At 38.3% G+C, this 12,207-nt stretch overlaps 2 pseudogenes; both read right to left on the bottom strand.

Moving 5' to 3' along the window:
• Positions 1 to 1,250: 1,250 nt before the first annotated feature.
• Positions 1,251 to 1,820, bottom strand: LOC114082068 (interferon alpha-13-like; annotated as a pseudogene).
• A 5,474-nt stretch (positions 1,821 to 7,294) lies between these two features.
• Positions 7,295 to 7,858, bottom strand: LOC114082216 (interferon beta-like; annotated as a pseudogene).
• Positions 7,859 to 12,207: the final 4,349 nt, after the last annotated feature.

Below are 12,207 nucleotides of genomic sequence, written 5' to 3'. Positions count from 1 at the left end.
CTACACTATTTTTCAGATCATAACCCACTTTTCTCCTCTGCCTCAGATTACAACCTCTCATTCTTTTTTAATTTTTTTTTTAAAAAAATATCTCAACTCTAATTACTCTTCTCTTATTCGTCACTACCTTGGCTAACATGGTTTCTACTGATTGATTCTTCTCGATCACTAAGATTTTCCCTGCCCTCCACTTTCCCAATGTGTTTCAATCCATATCTTCCATAAATCTACTCATCCCTCTTCTTCTAAGCAAGTTTATTTCCTAAAGACACTGTTTTACTGCCATTCTCTCCTCTTCTCCTTCTAATGTCAGCATCTTTCAACTCTGTCTCCTTCCTCAATTTTCTCTCTCATCCTTTTAAAAGTTGAAGGTCCTCAGGGTTAAGCTTTAATCCTTTTCTTTCTCTACACTCTCTCTCCACAAGACCACCTCCATTGCTGGACTTCCAGTTGACAGTTATGACCCATTAGACATTTATTTCTTGTAAATTGCAAACTCATTTACTCAATGGGCATTTGAACTTGGTTGTCTAGCAGTCAAATTATAGAAGATGTGCCTGCTTTCACCTTTCTCTCCTAACATGCTGCAATTACCTTCTGTTTAGAGAATTTAATTTTTTTTTCATACTCCTCCTTATACTTTTTAACACAATTGATATTAAGTAGGATCATTCAGTTTAGGTTTTCTTGTCTCAAAACATGGGACCAAAGAGACCAATAACTGTCTTTGGTGTTTGCCATGTTCACCTCAACATCCTGAGGAAAAAACAAAAGCTGGCTTAGATAAAGTGAATTATTATGCAAAGTGTAAATTTAGCATTAGTGGTGAGTCAATTCTACCATTCATTTTTTTAAAAAATAGCAAAATCAGGATTTACTTGTCTTTTCAAGAATAAAAACAGAAAAGTTATCACTACTACAAATTTAATACACATAGCTAAATAAGAAATATATGTATGTAAAGTATATTTTGTTTTTTCAGCCACAATGTAAAGGTATATCTGATGTTATATGAACAAAAATAAATCTAATAAATAGTATAAAAATAAATATTTAAATAAACAGATACATCATCATGGTCATGTGTAGAAAAATGATATTGCCTAATATTCCTGAAATCATCTGATAAACTGATGGAATTCATTTCACAAATCCAGCAGGAATGAGAGTCTTTGAAATGGCAGAACTTGTGGGAGTGTGGTAAGGTGTGTTCATCAGTGAGAAGTATTTCCCTGCTGGACCAGGTCTCATTACATGCTCCCTATTCTTCCATACAAGTTGGCTGATGAAGAGAAGGATTTCATGATTTCTGCTCTGACCACCTCCCAGGCACAAGGCAGGTATTTCTTCTCCTTCAGGTAGACAGTGATCCTGTGGAAGTATTTCCTCACAGCCCTCAGGGGAGCCTCTTCCACCCCCACCTGCTGGGTCCCACAGTCTTTCAGGTCATCCAGCTGCTGATGGAGGTAAGTGAGGAAGGTGTCCAGGAGGGTCTTGTTCCAAGCAGCAAAGGCCTCCTGGGTGCTGAAGAGGTTGAAGACCTGCTGGGTCATCTCATGGAGGACAGCAACAGCTTGAGCCTTCTGCACCTGCTCACCCTCCAGCTGCTCCTGGGAGAAAGCAAATTCTTTTCTGTAGTTCAGGCAGGAGAAAGTGGGAATTCTCCTCATTTTTTGCAGGAGTGTCAGGGACCGCTCCTCATTTTTCTAAGGAGGTTCAAGACCCTGGTTTTGTATCTGAGGCAGGTCACAGCCCAGAGAGCAGGTGTTCTTGAAGCTGAGCACCACCAGGGCCAGCAGGAAAGCCAAGGGCAAGGCCATTGGGGATCTTGCAGATGCTGCTGGGCTACCTGAGATGGGTGATCTTGCCCCTTTACTTATAGGTTCTCTGAAGCCCTTGACTTGTTTCTATGCCTTAAATAGGAACCAATATGCTTTCAATTTTCTGAACGTCACCCCAGTATTTTCTAATTCTCTTTTTACTTTCCTTTACACATTCACTACATGTGTTAAGAAAAGTGTTTTCCAACCATTTTTTCATTATTATTTCCTCTGCCCTGCCCCCCCGACCCCTTTTTAGAATTATTTTTCCAAATTAAACCCCTGTTAAATTTTTGTTCTTGATGATATTCCTGGGATTGAATGCAGAGGCGCTTTAGCACTAATCCACATCCACAGAACTTTTTATATTTATTTTGAGACAGTTCTCACTACATTGCTTCAGACCTTGCTTAGTTGCTGAGGCTGGCCTCCTCTGGAGTCACTGCGATTGCAGGTTGCACCATCTCTTGGAGAAGCTGCTGTCTGTATAGGGTGAATGAACATTAACTTTTGTCTCCAACTTCTCTGAAGATCTTGCTCTCTATATATGACTTTATTAGGGAACACACTAAGTATATACCTTAATAAAGGCATTTCTGAATGCCCTGACCTTCACTTTACCATCACCACCAAAAAGTTATTAAATATGGCCATGTCACCTTAAAAATCTTGCTGTGTCCCTTTGTAAACTCTGACCATCTCATTTCTAAATACCAGAGGCTCTGTTTCCTCATGAACACTAGTATTCATTCTGTCATTATAGATTAGTTTTCCTTTTTATATATCAGGAATTTGTTCAAATGGGATATTACAGAATTCACTCCTTTTTGGTCTGTCTACTTATCCTCAGTATAATCATCCCTATGCTTGTGTATCATGATTCATAGCTTTCAATCACTGATTAGTTTTCTGTCATGTAGATATGCTATGATTTCTTCAGTCATTCACTCATGATGGACATTGAATTGTTTCCAATTTCAGACTATTCCAAATAAAGCTCCTAGAACATTCATATGCAAGTCTGTGCATAGATACGGGCTTCCTTTTCTCTTGGGAATGGACTTGCAGACTCATATGGTAGGTATAGGTTTTGCCTTCCTAATCAAGTATAAAATGGTTTTCCAAACTAGTTGAATGACTTTTTAATTTCAGCAGCAGGTTATAAACCTTCCAATTGCTTCACAATCATGCCAAAGTTCCATGACAAGGACTTTTACCTATAGCCAGTCCAATAAATATGTTGTTGTGTCAACTTGTGGTTTATTTGCACTGCCCTGATGCATCATAATGATCATTTTTTCCTGTCCTACTTGCTATCTGTCTCTCTCTTTGGGTGAAACATTTTTTTAATATATTTTCTCAGTCTTTGGGGTTACTTGCTTTCTTCTGAGTTTTAAGAATTCATATATATATATATTCTTCATCAGCTCTGTGACTTGTAAATATGGGCTTCATTTTCTAAAACTTCCTAAGTTAGTTGTTGAAGGATATCATTTATATGATGCATTTTTGGTTTTTTAAGAGCCTGCAATACAGAGTTATAAAGATAAACAGGATTTTCACACCAAATTTCAATTGAAGCAAAGTTTCTGATTTGGTAATAAATGTTTGATTTTAGCAAGTTTCTGGAGTACTCACCATCAAGTCAATGAATAAGTTATGTCATTAACTTGATCCTACTAAATTAGAAGAATTTCTACTGGCACTTTCAGTACAATGTTGGAGTTGTTTTAAACAAAATACTCAAGGAGATTAGAGGCAAACTAATGTTTAAAATCAACAATTAATATTGAGACAAAATGATTCTTCATTTTAAGCTCAACAAACATCATTACGACGGATTTAGAGAAAATGCTTACAGTGTTTGAGATTTGGGATCTGGACGCCAGGAATCTTCTAACCTGTCACCATGCTCTCTGCATGTCTCACAACCACAACAGCCAAGACAGAAATCCAGATGGATGAGGGTCCTGTCACCTCTGCTGGGCCACCTCCCATGCTTCATCATAGACTCAGCCACCATGCTGGTGGGCTTTCCTCAGAAAGGGTGGTGAATACACAAGGTCCTCACACTGGCATGGGCTCTTCTGTAATAACATGCCATTTTATATTCATTATCTGTCCTAAACTACCATGATTTCTGACGAAGGTTCTACCATCTCCACATATATAATAATATAATGGTCATGTTTCTAGTTTGATGACATATCCATCTAAATATTTTACCAATTTTTCTTGGTTTGGTTTTTTATAATTATGTTTTCGAAGCATTTAAAAATATATCAATAGGTACAAGTACTTTACCAGATATGTGACTTGCAAATGTTTTCTCCTAGTCTGTGGCATACTGTTCATTTCCTTCAGAGTGAAAGTGTCTAATGTTCCCTAAAGAGCCTCCACATCAGCATTATTAACTGCAAAAATGATGATACACATGCATGCTGTTATTGAACTTCATCTAGAAAATGAAGTAGATCTCCATATATTTAGGCAACACGTATATATTTGCATGTGGCCCATTTGTTTGGCTGGGTCTTCTTATCACTTAAAGGCTGGATAAGATGGCTCCACCACTAATCTTTCTCCATAGAAGTCCAGCATCCTCTGCATGATTTCCTTGGAATCCTGAGGTACAAAGTAAGAAGGGGAAGGCAGCTCTGTTGTCATTGCTCTGCTGTCTGGTCCTGAAAATTTGGCTCATCATAAAGGTCTGGCCGCCATGCAGTTGATTCCACATAATCTTCAAATCATGGACCAGGACACTTGCTATGATTAATGCACAAAAATGCTACACACATGAGGACTTACCTGTCAGGAGTGTGGTACACACCTGTAATCCCAGCCACTGAGGAAGGGGAATCACATGTTCTACAACTCAGTGAGACCTTAAGTAAAACACTGTCTCAAAATAAAAATTGAAAATGGGATGTTACTCAGTGGCAAAGCAAACCTGGGTTCAATCCCTAATAGAAAAAAAAAAAAACTTTTCTTCACTGAAGGTTTTGAGAAGATGGAAGAAATTTCATCACATCAGTGCACACAATTTGAGGTTTTTCAAGAAACAACCTGTTCTGAAAAGACTTTCTTCATTCCCAACAGGGAGTTACCACTGCCTTAATCTGAGGAGTATTGAAGTTCCAGATCATCCAGGGTCTTTCTCTCTCTCTTTCTCATCAGAACAAGCCAACACTCAAAACCATGCTCTCTTGGTCTATTTTCTCTAGCTATAACTATGTACAACAATTAATACAGAAAAGGATCTTACATTGGCTCATAGTTCTGGAAGATGGAAAGTGGCAGATCAGACAGGTGCACTGTCTCAGATTCTGGTCAGGATGAGATGGTACTTTCACCCAGGGAGGAAAGCAGAATGGAGGAGGGTTAGCCCTCATCCATACTTAACTGGATAGCATATGTAAATGTTACCTTAGGGCTCGTCTTCCTCATTCTTGCTGGAATTAAATTAAGACATCCTTTATCCTATGCCAGTGGTCTAGGTGGGTGATCTGGTGCCTCCAATTTGACACAGTACTTAAATTTTGCAGAAGCCTCTCTTGTCCTTCTGGTCAATGCACACAGGAAGAGCAGGCTTTTCATAAACCAACCAGTTTCTGGTCCAGGGTACCCACATGGCCAGAGAAGGTAGTGGGCTGCCAAGTCCCACTGCAGCGACTTCCTCAGCTTCCTCCTGACTGCTCTAGACACAGCAGAGACTTTGTATTTCTACATGGTGCTCTTGCATCTGTACCATAGCAGAAGATAACCCTGCTTCACCACAGCTTTCGGGAAAGCTGATGTCGGAAGTTGGAAGAAGGGGGAAGGTTGACTTTTTCACAGAGGACCAGACTAGTTTGAGTTAATGGCTGCAGGCCTACCAGATTGGCACATTTTTTGTACAGCTGATGTGTTACCACCTTGAGTAGGAAGGGGGGTCCCTGAGCTCCTTGTCACCTTAATAGTAACTACCGTGGACCTTCTCTCAGATTTCTTCTCCTGAAGTATTACTCTTTTCAAGAATTTGATTTTCATGCTGCTCTCAGAACAAATGCATAGTTTCAAATAAAACTTTTATAAACGCCCACTCAAAAGTTTTGTGAAATTAGTTGATTACTAAGGCTCTCTGATATTTAGTTTCCTCTCCTGTTAAATGGAAAAATATAGAATAGGTATCTGCTATGTAGGCAAACTGCTTATATAAGGGTGTATGTGAAGAGGATCAAATTGAAATATATACATAGGTGCTCAGCACAGTGCCTGATTCATTAGAATCTCTGAGTAAATGACATCTGCATATGACAGTAATAGCCAAAATAGCCCAAGTTCCAAGAAATCAATATGAAAACCAAAATCTTGCCATTGGGCATATGCTGGTCAGGTAACCCGGAATTCCTTGGAAAGTTTCATTATCCCAGTGCAAGCACTGGGAAATTGGTGCCTTCAGTTCCTTTGAATTTCTTTTCACCTATGATTCCTGCCTTTTAGCCTGGCTTAACTATTGGATTTAATCTTGTGCACCTGTCTTGGATTGTTGCTTTGGGGAGTGTGTGGCTTCAGAGATACAGAGAACCAGGAAAACTACATAAGATCTTCCCAGAATTCTGTCTGACCAAGCTGGGAGGCCAGGAGCAGACTTGGTTTTTGAGAAACATGGAAACAAAACTAGACAGATGGCTAGAGTAGAAAGAAGGTCCCCCGCCCTCTATTCCCTTTCCTTGGAAACTGACAGAAACCCTCAGATTCCATAATTTTTGACTAGTATGAGGACCAAAATCAAGGTACTTCATAAGTGTCCAGGAAGTAACTCACCCTCAATCTTGAGGGCACACGGGGGCAGAGCATCCCCCAGACAAGGAATGCCTTAGGTTGACTACAAGAGCTAGCATATTCCTTTGGTTCACCCGAGTGCTAAATTCTAACTTCACGACCATAGACCCTGGAGCACAGAGCAGCAGCAGTGGGCACCCCAGGTTCCACTCCCAAATCATTTGCATACCCACTCCCCTCCAATCCAAATGCTTCAACCACATATTTCTTGCCCTAGAAGATTCAGATCCCCTTATTATGTAGTACCTTGTGTATTACATGTGCTTCTTTGGAATATGAATTTCTCAGGGGAATTTAAAAGTCAGGATTTTAAATTCTGGCATAAGCTAGAAACTCTACTACTTTGCAGGCACATTTTACAAAGAGCATCTAAGATGGGTTCTGAATATGTGAACATAGGGGTTTTATGAATCAAGGTGAAATCGAGACTGCCACATAGATTTTTCAATCATAAATAATTTATTTTCCAACATAAATATTTAAATAAAGATTAAAATAACTTAATTCACAAATTAATTTAAAAAGTTAAAAAACATCTATTGTCTTTTCAAAGGCACCCCATTTGCTGTCAGTCACTGAATGAGCCTCTGCTGGTTGAAGAATGCCTGATCTCATTGTCTGGTCCAGACGTGGTGCCTACTGGGCCATCTTCAGTTTCGGAATTTGTCTGTAAGTCTGTTAATGAAGGAGAAGTTCCAGTAGAGTTCATCTCTGACTACTCTCCAGGCACAGCTGCTGTACTCCTTGGCCTCCAGGTACGTCCGGATCCTCACATAGTAACTCTTCAGGCACAGGATGGTGCTGGAATATGCCCAGCTTTTGTTTTCCTAGACCAGTTTCCCTACCACTGTTGTGTTCAGGAGGTCCATCTGATGATTGAGTTTAGCAAGGAGGTCTTTGACAAAGTTCTCATTCCAGCCAGGGCTAGTGTAGCCTCTTTCAAATACATGAAAGATGTCCTTGAGCATCTCATAGATGACAAAGGCAGCCTGCACCTTCTGGAACTGCTGTGGATGTTTGATCTCCTTGGGGATCTTAAAGTCCATCCTGTCACTGAGGCAGTCTGCAGGCCTTCCATTCAACTGCTGCAGGAGCTTCTGACATTCCACACTGCTGTTGAACTGTTGGAGTTGAAGCAGGTTGTAACTTAGGGAAAGAGCTGTGGTGGAGAAGCACAACAGGAGAGCCAGTTGGAGGAGGCACCTGTTGTTCATGGTGACAACCAGAACAGCGCTGCCTACCTTCTATGCAAGGTTGCAGACTGCAAAGGTCTGCAATGTGAATGTCCTGGCTCCATGGGGATGGGCTATCTATATGGGATGGTCCTCTCTGTTTCAGAGGAATTTCCCACTTTCAGTTCTCCCTTTCATTTTTACCATGTCACTTTCTTCTTATTGCATTCTTAAGAGTTTCTAAAACCTTTTTTATTTAAACTCCTGATTACTCTATATAATGTATATTAGGGAAAATATATACAAACTGTGAGAATTTCTAATATTGTATAGTTTCAGTAATTTCTCAAGAAAAGGAGGAGAAGTGACTTGAGAGGAAACAAAGAAGCCCCAAATAGCCAGGAGGCCTTAACTGAAAAGCCACTCATAGAACCACAGCTAGATTGGGGTTTTGCCTATTGCAATGGTAGGTTCATGTGCGAGGGTCTGGGGGAGTTCTGAGAGGACTTGGAATAGTGCAGGGAAGAGAAAGTTTCAAAACAACTGTGTCTGAAATAGTGACATGTCTTCCATTTTGTTGGCTTACATCCTTGCTCTTGAAGTTTTTAGCCACCATGTGAGGGGTCTGACTGCCCTGAGACTACTGTACTGAAGGGAAGCCCAAACTAGCTCAGGGGACACAAGGTGGAACTTGGCAAGATAATTTACATGTTTCAGCAATGAAATCCCTTTAATTTGCAATATTATGACAAGAAATTTACATTTGGCTGTCCCTGAAGAATTGTGTGTGAGTGTATAACACACACAATATCTATAAATGCCCATTGCAGCAATGTCATAATAAGAAATACAATTATCTATCAGGAAAGAAGTGGTTAAGCAATACCATAGTACAGACAGAATGGAATATTATTGAACCATTAAAATGGAATCAGCTGATATAAACTTATGTCACAAATATGTTTAATGAAATGAGTATGATTTATGAAATATATAATATAATATTCATTAATATATAACATAAAACAAATATATGAACTATATAATTGATTCATATATAATATTTGTACAATGTAATATATTTCATATAGTATAATTTATTGTCATAATTATTATATATTATATATAATATGTTATCTATAAAATAATTGAAATGATAATATTATTTGTTTTATAAATTAACTGAAAGACACACACAAACACAAATTTACATGAATACATATGCTGACACATGTATGTTATCTTTTTCAACAGCTACATTCACTCAAATATTAATAGTAGTCACTTGCAGTGACAATGCTTACAGGGGTGAGAATGTGGCTTGAAACAAAAACCTTTCCCTTTTCACTTATAACTTTAGAAATTTTGGTAATTTTCAGTAGACAAATTTTTTGTGTGCATTGTATTCATGCATAATAGTGGGATTCATTATGCCATATTTATACATGCACGCAACATAACTGGATGCATCTCTCACCTCAGGACCTCCTTTTTCCTTCCCTCCTGGCTCCCCTGATCCCAATCACATAGGGTTTTCTCCAGGATAAGAAGAGACTTGAGGCATCTTAATCATTCAGTACATTTTGTTTGAGAAAGTTAAAAACCCTTCCTCTGTTTAATTTATCTCTTATTTTATTCACATTTAATATTTTCTATAACAAACACACATTATTGGTGTCATTAGGAAACACAGTTATAGAGGAGAGTAAGTCCTAGTGTCTACAGCACTTACAGGAGGTGACTCTGGCTCATAACAACTTATTAGATATTTTAAAAGAACTGGAAGAGAAGAGTTTGATGATTCCCAACACAAAAACCTGACACTGTTTCAGGAGATGGTGGCATAGTCTTGCTGTTAAATGTCCCCTCCAGGCCATGTGTTAAAGCTTGATCCCCAGGGAGCTGCCAATGGGAGGTGGTGGAGTCTTTTGGAGGTGTCCTCTAGTGGGAGGTTTGAAGATCACAGCTGGTGTGTCCTTGAAGGGCATTTTGGGACCCTGGCCCCTCCTCACTCCCTTTTATTCCCTGGATATGAGGTGGTCGGTTTTGGCCTATGAAGCAATCCTGTGGTGACATCCTGCACTGTCAGGCACGCAAAGCAATGGACCAATTAGTCATGGACTGCAACCACCAGAACGTTAAAAGTTAATTATCAAGGGTGTTTGTTTTGGTATCCCAAAACTGACTAATAATGGTGAAAATACTAGTTACTCTGTTTAAATCATTACACATTATAAACATGTATAATGATTATCCCACTGTACAATATAAATGCTTACAATTATCATGTCTATGTCAATAAAAAGCCCAAATTTGTTTGTGTTATAAAGTATATAAGGTCCTATGAGAAACAGGTATATAATGATGAAGAGAGAAAATTTATAAAAAGAAGTATAGCAACATCATAATACTCATTTATTTTGTTTGATTTTGACACTAAAGGCTGCTTTCCCCCTTTTTTCTTTGTGTGGTTTTCCAATTTTCCACTGTCAAACATGTGTTCTCTTGTAATAGACCAATCTACACAAAAGAGGAAGAATCAACCACCTAGTGTCAAGGCCATTCTGCCTCTTCTGTGGGTTTTATTCTTACATTTTGGCATTTTCATGTGAGCTCATAAAAGGCACTTAGCTTTTTCCTAAGTTCTAGGAAAAAGTAGACTCTAAAATAATGAGTTTTTTAAAAAAGAAAATGATCTTGCAGCTGTTTCACTTATGAATGTCTTTTTATGTCAGTGACTGAGTAATTTCTTGGGGAAACTCCATTTTGAAAAGCATCTTAGGATAAGTCTGGAATTATCCATGGCTCACAACACAAAGATCAATGCAAGGTGTTTCAGAGATCAGTCCTTTCTACTAGGAGGAGAACAATCCAGGGATTCTGGTGATTAAGACTTGCCCGTTCAGGATGACGTGTGAGCTCATTTAGAGTTGACCTCTCCTGGTGCAGCAGTGGGCCTCCTCCTTGGGCCACATCTAGTGGTCTCTGATCCTCCCATGCTGAAATGGCCATCAGAGTTCATCCTATGATAAGAGAAAAGCCACAGAAGTGGAAGTTGTAGTAGTAGTAGTTGTAGTATTGTTACTAATTCTTGAATTCTTACTATACAACTGTTTTCTGAATAATCCTCATAATAAATATTTGAGTGATACATTAGCACATTTGTTATTATTGTCAACAAAATGCTTGAAGTAGGCTACTTTTTAAAGAAAAGAGATCTATTTAGCTGGCAGTTCTAGAGGTTTAAACTTCAAGATTGGGCGGCTCCATTGATTTGACCAACTCACTCTAAAGGTCAGATACAGTGTAATTCAGGATAACCTAATAATGTCATTGTGTGTGTAAGTCACTTGTAACTCTGTTATAAAAGGGGAAAATTTTAGTAACTTTAAGTAACTACAGCTACAAATATTTGTTTATGGATACCCATTATAAAAAGTATAACATCGAAAACATACACTGTAACAGGAGGATTAAACATATACTGCTTCTATACGAAAATGAATCAAGTTGTCAGTTTTTAATAGACTGCTGCAATTATAAGATACTCTATGTAAGTTTTATGATTACTACAAAGCAAACCATTGTTTTCTGTATACAAAATATCAAGAGAAAGGAATGAAAGCACACCACTTCAAAATCATCAAATCACTAAAGGACATAATAATACAGGAAGAAAGGAATGAAGAAACTAACAAACAATCAGAAAGAAATTAACACAGTGGCAATAGTAAGCCATTACCTACCAATCATTAGTATAAATGCCAATGGACTAAACATTCCAATCAAAAATAGAGAGTGTCTGAACAGATTCTTCTAAAATGCCCAACAGTATGCTGTCTGCAAGAGACTTCAGCTTCACAGACACATAAGGAATGAAGGCAAAGGGATGGAAAAGATATTCCACACAGACACTGACCAAAAGAGAACATAGGTAGTTGTACTTACATCAGAAACAGTATCATAACACAAGGAAGGTCCTTAGACAATGTTAAAGGGGTAAATTCATTAAGAGTATTTAACAATCGCAGAAACATATACATCCAACATCAGAACACCAAAATATACAAAGAAAGTATGAATGAATCTGAAGAGATAAAGAGGTTGTAATGTAATAGCAATTTCTGTACTACTTTTACAACAGATAAATCATTCAGATAGAAAATGAGGCAATAAGTGGAGTGGAGCTACACTTCAGACTAAATGATCTTAACAAACATACATTAACAGAACTTTCCATCCTACAGCAGAAACCCATTCCTCCCAACTGAATATACAACTTACTCTAGAATAGATATGGTAGGCTACAAAACAAGTCTGAGTAAATTTAAGATTACAATCATATCATAACAGTATTATTTCCAAAATCAATGATATACAACCAGGAAACA

This window comes from Marmota flaviventris, chromosome 13 (assembly GCF_047511675.1).
Source record: "Marmota flaviventris isolate mMarFla1 chromosome 13, mMarFla1.hap1, whole genome shotgun sequence".
Lineage (NCBI taxonomy): Eukaryota > Metazoa > Chordata > Mammalia > Rodentia > Sciuridae > Marmota > Marmota flaviventris.
Note: the sequence above shows the minus strand (reverse complement) of the source record. Positions and strands in the feature narration are given on the sequence as shown.